The sequence below is a fragment of the Chanos chanos genome, chromosome 10 (genome assembly GCF_902362185.1).
Source record: "Chanos chanos chromosome 10, fChaCha1.1, whole genome shotgun sequence".
NCBI lineage: Eukaryota > Metazoa > Chordata > Actinopteri > Gonorynchiformes > Chanidae > Chanos > Chanos chanos.
Window position 1 is genome coordinate 4,679,464 of NC_044504.1, and position 14,114 is coordinate 4,693,577.

Genomic DNA, 14,114 nt, shown 5'->3' on the forward strand with positions numbered 1-14,114 from the left:
TCCAGGGCAGATTTCACATGACTGGGGTCTGCTGGGTCCATCTTGGTCAGATTGTACTGTGAGGGTTTGACGGACCAAGACCCAATCGCAGACCCACTGGGTAAAATAAGATTTATTCAAAAAACAAAAATCAATCTCAGAAACAGTGTCCAGTCCAAGGTCAGATCCAGATGTGCAGAGAGCAAACAATTCCAAGACGTAAGGCAAAAGATTGGTCAAAAACAGAGTACAAACAGGGTCAAAGCCAGAGATCCACAGGGCAACCAAATCCGAAACGTCGAGCAGAAACAGGTCCAGGTAAACACAGTAAAACTTACAAATCACAGGGGGCAGAACTCACACAGGCAGGAACAGACAGAAAACGGTCACAATCTGACAGAGAACAGATACCAGCACAGACTTAAATACACAGAACCATTGACTTCAAGGACAGGTGATTGGTGGAAGCAAATGAGGCAATAATAGAGATCAGGTGAGGGGCGGGGACAGGAGAACACAGGAACAAACAGAAGCACATGGCAATACACAAACAAAGGCACATGGCAACACAATACCCAGAATGGCCAGTAGGGCGGCCAAAAGACAAAGTCCTGACAGGAGTACTGACACTTGGGCCCACTGCACTGTTGCATCCCTAGTATTAAGAAGGAGACACAGTCATTGTCTCTCTCTCTCTCTCTCTCCCCCACGCGCACACACACACACACACACACACACACACACACACACACAAACAAACACACCCACACACACACACACACAGTAAACTATGTTTTTCCCCCTCATGTTGTGAAGTTATAAGTGAATGAATAGGAAGCTGTGATGTGTCCCTAATGCAATAAGTACAGTCATATTTCATCTGAACAACAATACTGATGTTCTCTAAAGAGCCTTCTATGGTACATGCCTGTTCTGCTTTTATTCTTTTAGCAAACTTGATTATCAAATATGCTCTGTTCATTTTCTTCTTTCGCTTGTTTGTCAGGATGCAGGGACCCTATCAAGAAGAGGATGTTTTTTCCCCCCTTTTTACGCTAAGTAACAGTGAATGAAAGGATTAATGGTCTTTTTACCTCTGGAGAGAGAGAGGCGGGGGGGGCAGTAAATAGAGAGATAGATAGGGAGAGAGAGAGATGGAGAGAGAGAGTGAGAGACAGAGAGAGAGAAAGGACGAATGTGATGTGACAGAGAGGTGTCTGGTGATGATTCATCTTTTTGGTGTTGAGAAAAAAGCGACTGACAGAAAAAGGGAAAAGAAGAAGACTAACAGATAAGAAGAAAGGTAAGAAGATAGACAGAGACAGAGGAGGACAGAAGATGGATCTGTGGCTCTAGTTTCAGAGTTACAGAGATTTTACTGTGGGGTATGGAATTTGAACTTTTAAGGGACGAGATGTCCGGTGGCCCATAGGTAATCTTTTGGCCATTTTCAGAGAAATAGGTATTAGTGAATGAGGTGGAAGTGTCTGTGTGCATGTGTGTGTGTGTGCGTGTGTGTTGTCTCTTTATGAGTTCTGATGAGACTGAGTTGGACAGTCAGATCAGAACAGGTTGTTTTAAAACCTCATGATTTCTCCTCACTGAAAGTTTAAACTTTGCATGTGTGTAATGATGCTGTATGTGACCATGCTCGGAGGAATATCTGTGTGTGTGTGTGTGTGTGTGTGTGCTTGTCACCCAGGGGTCCACACTATAGATGACTCACATACACTGGACCTGAGTTGCTCATCCTTCTCCCTCAATCCCCCAAACACACACACACACACACACACACACACACACACACACAGACACGCAGAAAAAGAGAGAGAGAGAGAGAGAGAGAGAGAGAGAGAAAACAGCTTAGGACAGAAACCCCAGGTCTTCTATTTGATACATGCATTCTGTCATTCAGAATGTTTCTAAGAGTTTTTAATGTGTTCATTCCATGTTCAAGTTAGATATTTATGGGTTAACAGACAAAAAGTGTATTTTCAGCAAAAAAATCCCTACAAACTCAAAGTCATGTTTAATCCCATATATAAGCTAACAAAAGTTTTCCTAATTATGAGTTTAAGTTTTGATGTTTCAGTGGTCACGGATTGGACAACAGACGGGATACGTGTGCACGCGACCAGCGTCTGATCCACACAGGGTAGGCGAGGAAACTTAGGAGCAGGAAGACAAAAACACGAACAAGGACAGGGCAGGATTCCAAATAACACTTAGATTCAGTCCTCAGGTACATCAGATCATGTCAGACAAGACCAGTGCTGTGTCTGAAATCATTCGCTCATTCACTACTCCCTACTCACTATATAGTGTTTGGTACATAGAACACTCACTAGGGGATAAGGGCAGACAGCTGTTGATACATTTTGGGCACTATTTGCATGTTACGCTGCTACATAATTATGTGCCGGATATTCGTACTTATTATCTCTGTCGCATAAACAAACGGCAGAACATCTGCATCTAATTGGCCTTCAAAAACTTGCCTGCTTTCGCGAGACAGGCCGCAATGCATGATGGTCTAATTCAATCGATCGATGTAGGGTAGCCTACTTTTCACGATGCATTGTGGGATACTTTGAGTGCACTATATAGGGTATAACAATTCGCACCACACATTCAGACAGCTCTACAAAATGGCGAACTCACTATATAGTGCGCTACACAGTGAGTAGTGAGTGATTTCAGACACAGCGCAAGACTTGACAGAGAACAAAGCAAAGACAGTGGTCTTTGTACACAACAGAAACCAGGCTTGATTAACAAACACAGGTGGAACTAATTTAGTGAGTAAGTGACTGAACTGAGGAAACAAAGCGCTCAGTAATTGAAAACAGAACTCAAACTGACTAGAGGGAAAGAGTGAGAATCTGGGGCATTACCGAAACAAGTCAAGATAACATTTAAAAAAAAACACTCGATAGATTTAATATAGTAAAAAAAAATGTTCAGAATATCTGTGTATTGAAAGAGATGTTTAAAATATGTGTGTGTGTGTTGTTTATGTGTGTCGGTGGGTGGCATTAATATGCTGTAGCCCTCACAGAATAGTTCCATGAATACATCCTCAGTGAAATTTAAACACCATTTGATTCCAACACTGATACCATACTTAAAAATCAGTGGCTCGGTAGGGTGCGGGGGGGGGGGGGGGGGGGGGGGGGGGGAGGGGTGGCACGGAGCGCAGTAACCCTGACTGTCCTTGAGTTCCACACCAAGCAGTCCAGACACCTCTTTATTAACAGACTCATTAATCGCTCTACCCTTTTCAACGAACACCCTCACCAGTGGAAACCCAGATAATTTACACTAATTAAGCCTCACACCGTCAAAGAGAGGAAGCGCTCTAAAACATACATTCATATCCCAACTGGTTTTCTTTCCCTCTTGGAATAACGGTTTTAATACACCTTCGTAGTATGTCAAAATGTAAAAGCTCGCTATGTTTGCCAACGTCTCAGTGTTTGCAGATGTGACTGAACGTCCACTGGACCATCTGAAGAACGATCTCATGTTGGAGACTGCATGTGTAAGGGGAACAGGGATACCTGGGGTTCTGTTGTTTGTCTGGATGAATCGCCAGATCGAAACAAACCGTTTGTGTACTGTGAGGGATTCTTTTTTTTTTTTTCATATCTCCGCAGGAACGTCTTATATTAGGAGGTTCTCCGTGACCAGACGCTGTTTTTGTCTCTCTTATCACAGAGACCTTTTCATTTCTTGTCTTTTTTTTAATCCCTGTTTTCTTTCTCCCGCTGTTTATTTCTCCTCAGTTCAGTCTCTTTGATGTCCAACTCTCTTTTTCCTTTTGCCTCTTACACTCTCTCCAAGCTAGGCAGTTGTCAGTTTGTGGTAGAGGAAACGTTGGTGTGTGTGTGTGTGTGTGTGTGTGTGTGTGCGCACACCATGTATTGCTATCTTTCTAGGCAGTGGTAAATCCCCAGTAAGATAGCATAATCTGAAAAAAGTGCCTGGTTGGGACCAAAGTGCCAGTCCCCACTAGGTGAACAATGTTTTTCTAAACTATATTGGTGTTACTGATAAAACAAAAACTGTCAAAACATTTCTTTGGTTATGGTTAGGGTTAGGGTTAAGGATAGGTTAGTATTCCTCAGTTACAGAATAATTGGAGTCAATGGGAAGTCCCCACTAGGATATGAGTACAAACTTGTGTGTGCACGTGTGTGTGTTTGTGTGATTGTGTGCGTGTGTGTATGTATGTGTGCATGTACATGTCCATGCATGTGTGTGTGTGTGTGTGTGTGTGTGTGTGTGTGTATAAAGTGAAGGTCACTATCAATGCTGGATTATGCTGAGAGCCGATGGCGTCCCGAGTGTGTTAATTATTCAGGACGTGGAATAAACATAATCCGATTAAAGGTCTGACAGAACCGGGATACATTCAGACATAAAAGTATTGAGTGACACTTCAACTGACCTTAACAACCAACTCTCATGTCCCACTGATCCAACCAATGGAAATGCTTTAGACTGTAGTTTACCTTACCATATAAGACTATGTAAACTCAAGGTTAGAGAAATCTAGACTCATTCCTGAAGGTCAAAGGCGTTTACAGCCTAAGTGCTGTATTCATTTATTTAATGAATCTGTTGGTCTGAGAGGACTCTCACCTGCTTTACCTGACCTGAATTACTGTTTGAAAGGTTTATTCCAAATACACACATACACGCTGCTCTTGTAGGACAAACTGTAGACAGATGTGGTTTTAAAGAGACAGTGCAGTCATGAGTGGATAGCCCCATGTTACTGCTGCCGTGATCTCATACTACTTCAGCAGGTGTTCCTCAAGGCTTAGTCCTGGGCCCATGCTCGTTTTTTTTGTTTTGTTTTGTTTTTTCCATCCAATCGAAAAGCAATGACATAACCATCAGTATAAACCATGACTGATGTAAGCTTGCTCTACAAGTTTGCTCTGCACAGATTCATTCTCATGTCTCTCATTGATATGTATATACTAATTCAATCAGCACTGGCCTGTTAAACCACACACAGTTGGATCTTTTCTTTCATACACAATCCTCGCATTGAAGTCCGGAACGCCATCCTGAATTTATGATGTGAGTTTGTATATGAAACGTTCTGTTTGGCATTCAGCTGACATTTGCAGTAAACAATTAACAATGATTCGTATAGCATTTAGTCATCTATTAACTCTCCCTGTTTTTCTACAGAGGGAGGTCAGTATGCCAGCCTCTCTCTCTCTCTTTCCCACTTTGTCTTGGGTCTTTTTTATATAAATTGAATCTCTCCTTTGCAGTGTGTTGAATAACCATGGAATTTTAATTATTACTTATTTTCCTTTTTAATTACTTATCTACTAAAGTTTTAAATGTTTCTACACCGAGCATGGATGATACACATGTACTAATGTAGCTCTCTCTCTCTCTCTCTCTCTCTCTCTTTCTTTCATATGAAACTATGAGTCATCTGTAGTAGTGGTGCATGAATATTATACAGTAATATTTGTGATTTATGCAAGATTCTGGGGCAGAAGATAGCAAACATACGCATTACCGTTGGAAGTGTGAGATGCATGCACACACACACACACACACACGAAGGGAGGCAGGCACACGCATTTTCTATTTCTGTCCAAACTAGACCAGCCTCTTTCTTTTCATCCCTTGCTTCCTGTTCTCTGTTGAGTGAGTGAGTGGGTGCACCTCCCCGTCTTTCTTCTCTCTGTCTTTATTCGCCTAAACGCAAATTATCGGGTATGTGTATTTTTAGGTCACGCTCTTGTTTATGTCCTCCTTTCCCTCCTTTTATTAGTCAGCTCATTCTTTTTGTTTTTGGATTTTTGTTTTTTTGTTTCTTTCTTTTTGTGTGTTAATTTCTCCCTGCCTTTTCCCTTACTTTCTTCCTCAACTGGTAAACCCTCGCTCTCTCTCTCTCTCCATCTCCCTCTCTCTCTGTCTCTCTCTACTTTGTCTCTCTGATACCTGGTCTAGTTGAGTTTGTGATGATGTTTGTGTGTCTGCGGGCTTATGGTTATACCAGAGGTCTCTCTGCTGTCTCGGTGTCTGACACCTTCCTGTTGATAAAAATCAAGTGAGTCATGCCTGTGACTCACCGTCATCAGGCTGGAAATGAAAAAAGTCCACCTCAGCCCAGAGAGAAAAGGTCAGTGGGAAATGAGCCAGTGCTCCTTTAGTGCTCAGGTTAGGCCTCCTCTCCTGTGCTCCCCAACACGACGCAGCTACACGTGGGACTGCTGAGAGTACAACACACACACACACACACGCTGACACACACACACACACACACACACGCACACGCACACACATACACACAAGTATTATGTTCACAACATTATGTTCACTCAGACATTCTAATAGAGGGCTCAAATTCTTTACTTAGCCTATAGAGCACTTTTTAAGGCAAGAATAAACCTCCTCATTCTTCACCCCCTCTCTCATGGTCCCTCTTCTCTTCTGTCCTTTTTTCTCTCCACCCCTGTGGAGAGTTAAGCTCCACTGAGCTCGATTCTCCTTATACAGCCGACACAGAAGCCAGAGACACACAGCACTGGTACACCACAGCTGTGGTTTTAGTTGTACACTTAACAACGACTCATTAACATTTTAAAAAACACTTTTTTTTTTTACCATACTCTCTTTACCATTTTTTTACTTCAGTGATCTGTCATTCCTCCCTCATAACCTCTTAAACTCAACACAGGCTCTTAATGTTAAGTCAACACAGGCTCTTAATGTCGACACAACACAGGCTCCTAGTCCAATCAACACAAGGCCTTAAATGTTAACTCAACACAACCTCTTAATGTTAAGTCAACACAGGCTCTTAATGTCAACCCAACACAGAGTTTTAATGTCAACACAGGCTTAGTTGACTCAACACAGCCTCTTAGTCGACTCAACGCAGGGTTTTAATGTCAACTCAACACAGGCTTTAGTCGACTCAACACAAGGCCTTAAATGTTAACTCAACACAGGGTTTTAATGTCAACTCAACACAGGCTCTTAGTTGACTCAACACAGCCTCTTAGTCCACTCAATACAGGGTCTTAATGTCAACTCAACACATGCTGTTAATGGTAAATCAACACAGGCTCTTAATGTTAACTCGACTCAACATAAGCCCTAAGTGTTGACTGAACACAGAACGGAAATACTGCAGCTCTGCTGATCATAGTATTAGTATTAATGTAAGTTTTAGTATTCATATTAGCATTAGTATGAGTGTAAGTATTAGTATTAGTGTTAATATTAGTATTAGTTTAAGTGTTAGTATTAGTAATAATGATAATGTTAGTGTGAGTGTTGTTGGTGTTGTTGTCCTTCATATTACAGTGTGAGCTACAGTGTCGAAACGGACCCTCACAAACCTGACTCACGGCCCAGAGTTCTCTATCACCTCCCAGACTTTATGTGTCTAAATCAGGGAAAAGGTGAATGATAAAGAAAAAGCATTGCACTGATCCATCAGAGGTCAGGTTTATTATGGCGACAATCATTTACAGTCTCGGAAACCTACAGAAAACAGGAAGAGTGGAGAAGAGGTGAATGAGATCAGGGCTGATGCTCTGAGGCTTTTGGACTGTCCTTTAGTTGTCCTTCTGCCCAGTTTATTTGGCAAGTAGTTCATGTGGAGACGGTTGTGTTGGAGTACAAATGTGGGAGTGTTTGTTTTATTGGTGTGTGTATATATATATATACACACATGAATGAATTATGGATGTGCAGAGTGTGGAGAGTAGTTAAGAGAAAGTTAACAAGCTTCTGAATTCAGTATAATCACTGTACTTGAGTGTGTGTGTGTGTGTGTGTGTGTGTATGTGTGTGTGTATGTTAATGGCCCCGTGGGTTAGTCTCCCTGAGATATGGCAGCTCCAGTAACAGACAGCACAGTAAACTTTGCAAGTTTTGCATCTGTGGATACCAAGATTTGCATGGATTATGATCCAGGGCTTGCAAACTGGAATCAGAACAATGACCAAATCAATAAGAGGGAACAGGGTCCAATATTACTCATCGAGAATCTGTCACTACTGAGTGCTCTGTCGTGGTCTTCTAGATTTCACACAATAGAATAATCTAGGTCACAAGCAGAAGAGAGAGAGAGAGCGAGAGAGAGAGAGAGAGAGAGAGAGAGAGAGAGAGAGAGAGAGAAAAAGAGAGAGAGGCGGGGGGGGGGGTAGTGGAGTTGAGATCTTTGTCCTCTCTTCTGTTCTAATTTCCTCTGATATTTGCAAAAGTGAGAAATTAAAACTCATGAAGGTCTTTCATATCTCTGGGTGCTGCAGAGACAGGGTGCTAAATGGAACAAAAATGAAAGAGAATAATCTTGTACCTCTTTGTGTCTGTCTGTCTGCGTGTCTCCCTGTTGTGTGTATGGAAGTCTCTAGTGGGTATAAAATAATTACACCAAAAAAGCCACGCGCCCCACCCTGCCGAAACCTGCCCAACGTTCGAGCCCACCCTCGTCTCTCTTCTTTTATCTCTCTTTCTTTATCTCTCATTTTCTATTGCATTCAGATTAGAAAAACCTCTCTTTCATTCTCTCGCTCTCTCTCTTTCTCTCTCCCTCTCTTCTGCTTGATAGTAAGATAGTAAGTAAAGAATTTTGGTGACAGAGTAATTGAGTTTTCTGGGTTTGTGTGTCTTCATGCTGACGATTATGAGTGTCACGTGAGAGATTGACTCAAACACTATGTCTTATGCCAATATGTCTTAATCAGTCTGTGTGTGTGTGTGTTTGTGTGTGTGTGTGTGTTCTGAGACAGTAACCTTTTGAACAGTTAGCATTTTCCGTAATGAGTCTCGATTCTAATGCTATTTTTCTTTTTTTGTGTGTGTGTGTGCTCTGGGTAACATTTCACGGAGAAAATTTATTTTTAAATTTTGGGTTGAAGCCTCATGAAAGACTCACCTTCACCTATAAATATGTTCTTTGTGTGTTTGTTTATTATCTGGTTTCTGTTTTTATAAATTTTATAAAACAAGTGTGATCAATTATTTAACCAGGTGTAAACCTGATCAGAATTTTTTTTTGATAAATTGAACTCCAAGTTCAGTCTTTGGTTTGACAGGGGTCACACAACCCCATTGGATTTGCTTGTTTATCACCTGTGTTTGTTTTTAAAAGTTTTGTGATTGTGGGAAAGGGGAAAGAAAATGAAGTTTTGAACAAAATGCTGTCTAGGCTTTGCTCTCCTGGGTGAATAAATTCTTTGTTATTTTTCCACGTTATGTTGCTCATTTTGTGATCCTCAGCAACAATGGTCAGCTCGTCCACACTAATAAGTCTTGCTTCAGTGACATGATCGCAATTAATTTCTCACTATATGTGAAATTTGTCTTCTGGAGACTCATCATTAAAATGGGCTTTTGAATTAAATATTCAAAAATAATAATATACGTGGTTGGTCTACCTGCACACACACGAACGCAAACACACACACGCATGCACACACACACACACACAGACACGCACACGCGCACACCCCACACACCACACACCACACACACACATGCACAAGCCACACACAGCGCATGAGACAGACTGTGGTCAGCCTCTTTAAAACTTCGAAATAACTGAATTGGTTTTCTGATATGGATGGTGGGGATTCTCCAGCCGAAATCGTAAACGAAATGCAACAGAATCACCAAAAAAAACTTTGGACTCAGTATCATCATATGACCATACACAGAATTTTAATATGACATACACTCCACCTTAAGGCAGATGAGGTAAAAGCAAATTGGGACGATCGTCCATTACTCCAGTGTGTTAAGGCACTGTGTTAAGGACCACCTGCTCCCCACAGCACCCACTGATTGAGTGTTTACGGTGTGTTAATGATGGAGCTGTGGGGGCCATGAATCTGACCCCTGTTACAGCGGCAAGAGGGAGCAAAACTGGAATTAGTTTAACCCCCTCTCTCAATTTCACAAACACCAAAGGAGCCCTATTTACACCGACTGGAGGGCGAATAGTTTTTGAGCTGTTGAAAACACACACACACACACACACACACACACACACATATATATATATATATATAGAGGCTGACAGGCCCTGTGCGGTTGTTCGTTTTGAATGAATTCCTTTCGGCGAAGCGGGGCAGGCGTAGAATTGAGATAATGCTCGGTTTATCATTTGTATCTTCTCTGTTTTGAGAGCTGGAGTCTCGCTCTGTTGAGCGTTGTTTATGTTCAATCAACACAGCTGATGTCCTCACTGCAGGTCGGAGCTGAGGTCACGCAGACAGTGGGAGAGTGCTCACTTGAGCAATAAGCAAGTTAGCCATAAACCCCCCCCCCCCCCCCCCCACTCCCACACACACACACACACACACACACACACACACCCAGAGGAACTGAAAAGTTGTAATTGTCCCACTCTCACACTCAAATGCAGCATTTCTGTTATTTTGTAATGGTGTTCAACGTTGACAAGTCATTTTAGAACGCCTTATCTGTGTGAAAACTCTCAAAAACAGGCCATGCCTTGGCTTGAAAACACCGCGTTTTGCTATGTGATAAATAAAAGTGGAACTGTCTCAGAGTGAGATTGAGCAGACAAGTTAAAGAGAGAGGAGAATTTCAGGAACCTTGTTATTGTTATTGCTATATGATGAAATTTGTGAGCCAGCACAGGGTATGAGATTTGGAAATGCTATATGGTGCGATTAAAAACACATATGTGAACAGCCTGAAGGAGTGTGTCACCTCGCCGACCAAAACTGAGCTGTCCCAAAAAAAGAGCTTACACTTGGAGTCTGGAGTTGTCCCTGTTTTCTTTTTTTAAATTTTACCTGCTATCTCAAACAGGCTTCCACTCTCTCAACCCAGAAAAACAGATAACCTTTTACCGTCACTTCTCCTGCGTGACTGTTTTAACTCCTGGCTAAAACGTAGTTTGAGATGAATTGTGATGATAAGCTAAGTCAGAGTTTCTGGAAACTTCTGGATGAGGTAAGCACACGCTCCAATGCTCCCTGGCTCAGTTTTTTGTTCCTTTTTTGTTTTAGCTCGTTAAAGCTTCATTGACATCGGCTTCATTTGGGTGAGGGGGTCCGCGAACGAGATGGGCGTGACTCGTCTGGAGAGACTGAAGGACGAAAAAGAAAAAGCAGAAGTTTTCAGTAGTTCTGGTGTTTTGGCCCGAGACATTAAGCCACTAACTCCTGTTCCTCAGAATTACAAACACTGGTTCTCTTTTCTGTCTTCCGTTTGAGAGAGGCGGCATGCAAATCCGAGCTTCTGCCATTACAGGCAAGCGCTCTTACTGTGAAGAAGATGCAGAACAGAGAATCCATTGAGCGATGTTTGTTTTTTTTTTGTTTTTTTTTTTGCGGAGGAAATATGTTGAAATTTGTTTGTTATTCTGACATTCCCAGCACTTTAAGGACTTTCTCAAGAGAGCGTAACAGAAATCAAATGTCAATGCATCACGATCTCTTACATCAGTGAGTTTGATTATGAAAGTAACTGTGGCTTCAACAAACCACCCGGAGCAAAGAACCACCCGGATTCTCTCACCTCAGCGCTTACTGGACAATTTAGTTATGCAATTATGTATTTACATATTAAAAAGCCATTTGGTCTTTATATTTATGTAACAGATTGAAGAATATGTATGTAAACCATTATATAATGTTTGCTTAATGAGCTAGTTCCTCTGTTTCGGCAGAGGTAACAATTTGATTAATGGTTTATTTGAATCATGACTGATTTGGTAATGTGATTTATTTGTACTAATTCACAGTGGCAAAACTAACCCTGATTGAACTCTTGGGATTTTGAGATACAAGACAGTCTGTCTGTGTTCTGAACATCGCTGACGGGGAGGGTTGAATCGACCGGCGGACTTACCGATTTTCCTGAGTCTACAGCCACACTCCAAACTGCCCCCCCCCCCCCCCCTTCCACAAAAGCTGCCTAAAAAAATTAATGATTAATTCTCTTGCGAGATTAACGGAGGAATTTCATGCGGAAGGTCCGGAGCTCTTCCTGTCTCTGTGGCTGCAGCGAGGATTCTCTTAATACTCACCGTTGACCTTGTCAGATGAGCGCTGACCACCTATTTACATAATGCAGTTCCTCACCCCAGTGCATTGTGGGATTCATCTTTAATGATGGCGAGAGCTGAAACAGACAAACGAGCTGTAAATATCTATCCTTGCGAAAACAAGAAATCTGACTGAAGGATTTTAGATCAGTATTCACAGAGGTGTAGGAGAATCCGCCATTTTGGCCTTAAAGCGTCCCCAACGTCTGAAAACAAAACACAACAAACAGTCAAACAAACAAACACAAACACTCCTTCAGCCTGATCATCAGTAACTGTCCGGTCTGACTGGATCCCAGGAGAACGGGAGCTGAACACATGGCTGGATCTTCTGTCACCGTCTCTGAGAGAGCGGCCCAGGACGGTGACTGGGGAAGGAATGGGGGGGAGGGGGGCCCGCTGCCAGCTGGATACAGACGAAACGAGAGGTTTTGTTTCATTATCTGTAGTTGATAGATGTGTTTGTCTTGCCAAGGGTCACTGGAGCAGACTTGGCCACTTGTACGGTCTGTTTGTACCCACACTAGAAAGATTCATTTCTGGACAGCAAAAAGCAGATTTTTGTTCCTCAGGAGTACTCAACCAGCCTGAAGAGTCAACTTAGAGAGAAAGGAGAATTTCAATGACAAAGCATTTTCAGCGATTCAAAAAGAAGACAAACAATGGAGAAGAATGATTGATTGCATCTAGTGACAATTTTTTTTCAGGTTTTTTCATAAGGCCATTTATCAAAAGGTTGTCATGGCAGCGTTGTTTGCCTGTGAGAGAACCATGGAATTCTGTCTAAACGGAGAAACAGCCAGTGTCATCAGAACAATGGATGGTCCTTCAGCCAACCTGAATCAAGACTTGGCAATACACTGGACACGAATTCTGCTCGTAATTGAAAAGATCAACACTTTTACTTAAAATAAACAATGATACTCAACAGTTTAGGTTAGAATCACACTGAAACATGGCAGTCTTCACCGTTCCCAAAAATGAATGTAACTGCATGATGACATCTATAATGGTACAAACAGACAAAAACAGTTGTGTAACACCTTTCAAAGGGTGATTCATAATTTTGATTTTTTTTTTTTTTGGCTTCCTGAAAAGATTCACCATTAGTCTGATCGTGAAATAGAATAATGGCAGAAAACATTTACTGAGTACCCCCATCCCCTTTTATTTCTCAAACTCGTGATGTAACAGGGTATAAACAAATGCACTCACCTCCTCGATTCCTCATGAAGTAGAATGAAAAAGCTTCAGTTTTCAGGCAACCTGCTAAAATCTCAGACGCTTTTCTTGAATTAAGAAAAAACACATTTCTCATTATTCATGGTAAAAATTTGTGGTTAACGTTATTTAAACTGTCATTGCCCTCTCTGCTGCAGCACAATAGTGACACATAGAGAAAGGAGGAAGCTATTTTGTAGTGTTTTGACTCAGTGCTAAAAGTGCAGCTTCACACCACAGCATGACTGCAGAGATTAAAAAAATACATCAACAGGGGCCGTGTTTGATGTCATTCCCAGGGACTCAGTCAGTGAAGGGCTGTGGCCTGGAGTGGTTTTGGTGTGAAGGGGCTTCTAAATCAGAGACTTTGGGGTGAGGGATGAGTCTCTGAGAGAGGGGGTTAGTGATTTCGTTAGTGGGCTGCGTGTCCATGTCGTGATGGGGGGGGGGGGGGGGGGAGAACAACTTGCTTGAGGCCAGGACAGACAGGAGAGCTCTGTGGGAGAACCACTGCTAACATGCGGGGTTACAGATCAATGGGCGCAGACACACACACACACACACACACACACACACACACACACACACTTACAGTCGCTGGCTCCTCTGCTCAGCAGGTAGTACACACAGCCTTTCAACTGTGTCAAACATCCAAAAGTCAAAGAGAGAGAGAAAGAGAGAGAGAGAGAGAGAGAGAGAAGGACAAATGTGTAATCACATCTGTCAGTGTTCAGTTGTGCATTTCTTGCTGAGAGAGTGTTTGTGTGTGTGTGTGTGTGTGTATGTGTGTGTATGTCTTAGATGCTCTGCAAAATGCAAAATGTTTGTCTGTGTTTGTAATGTT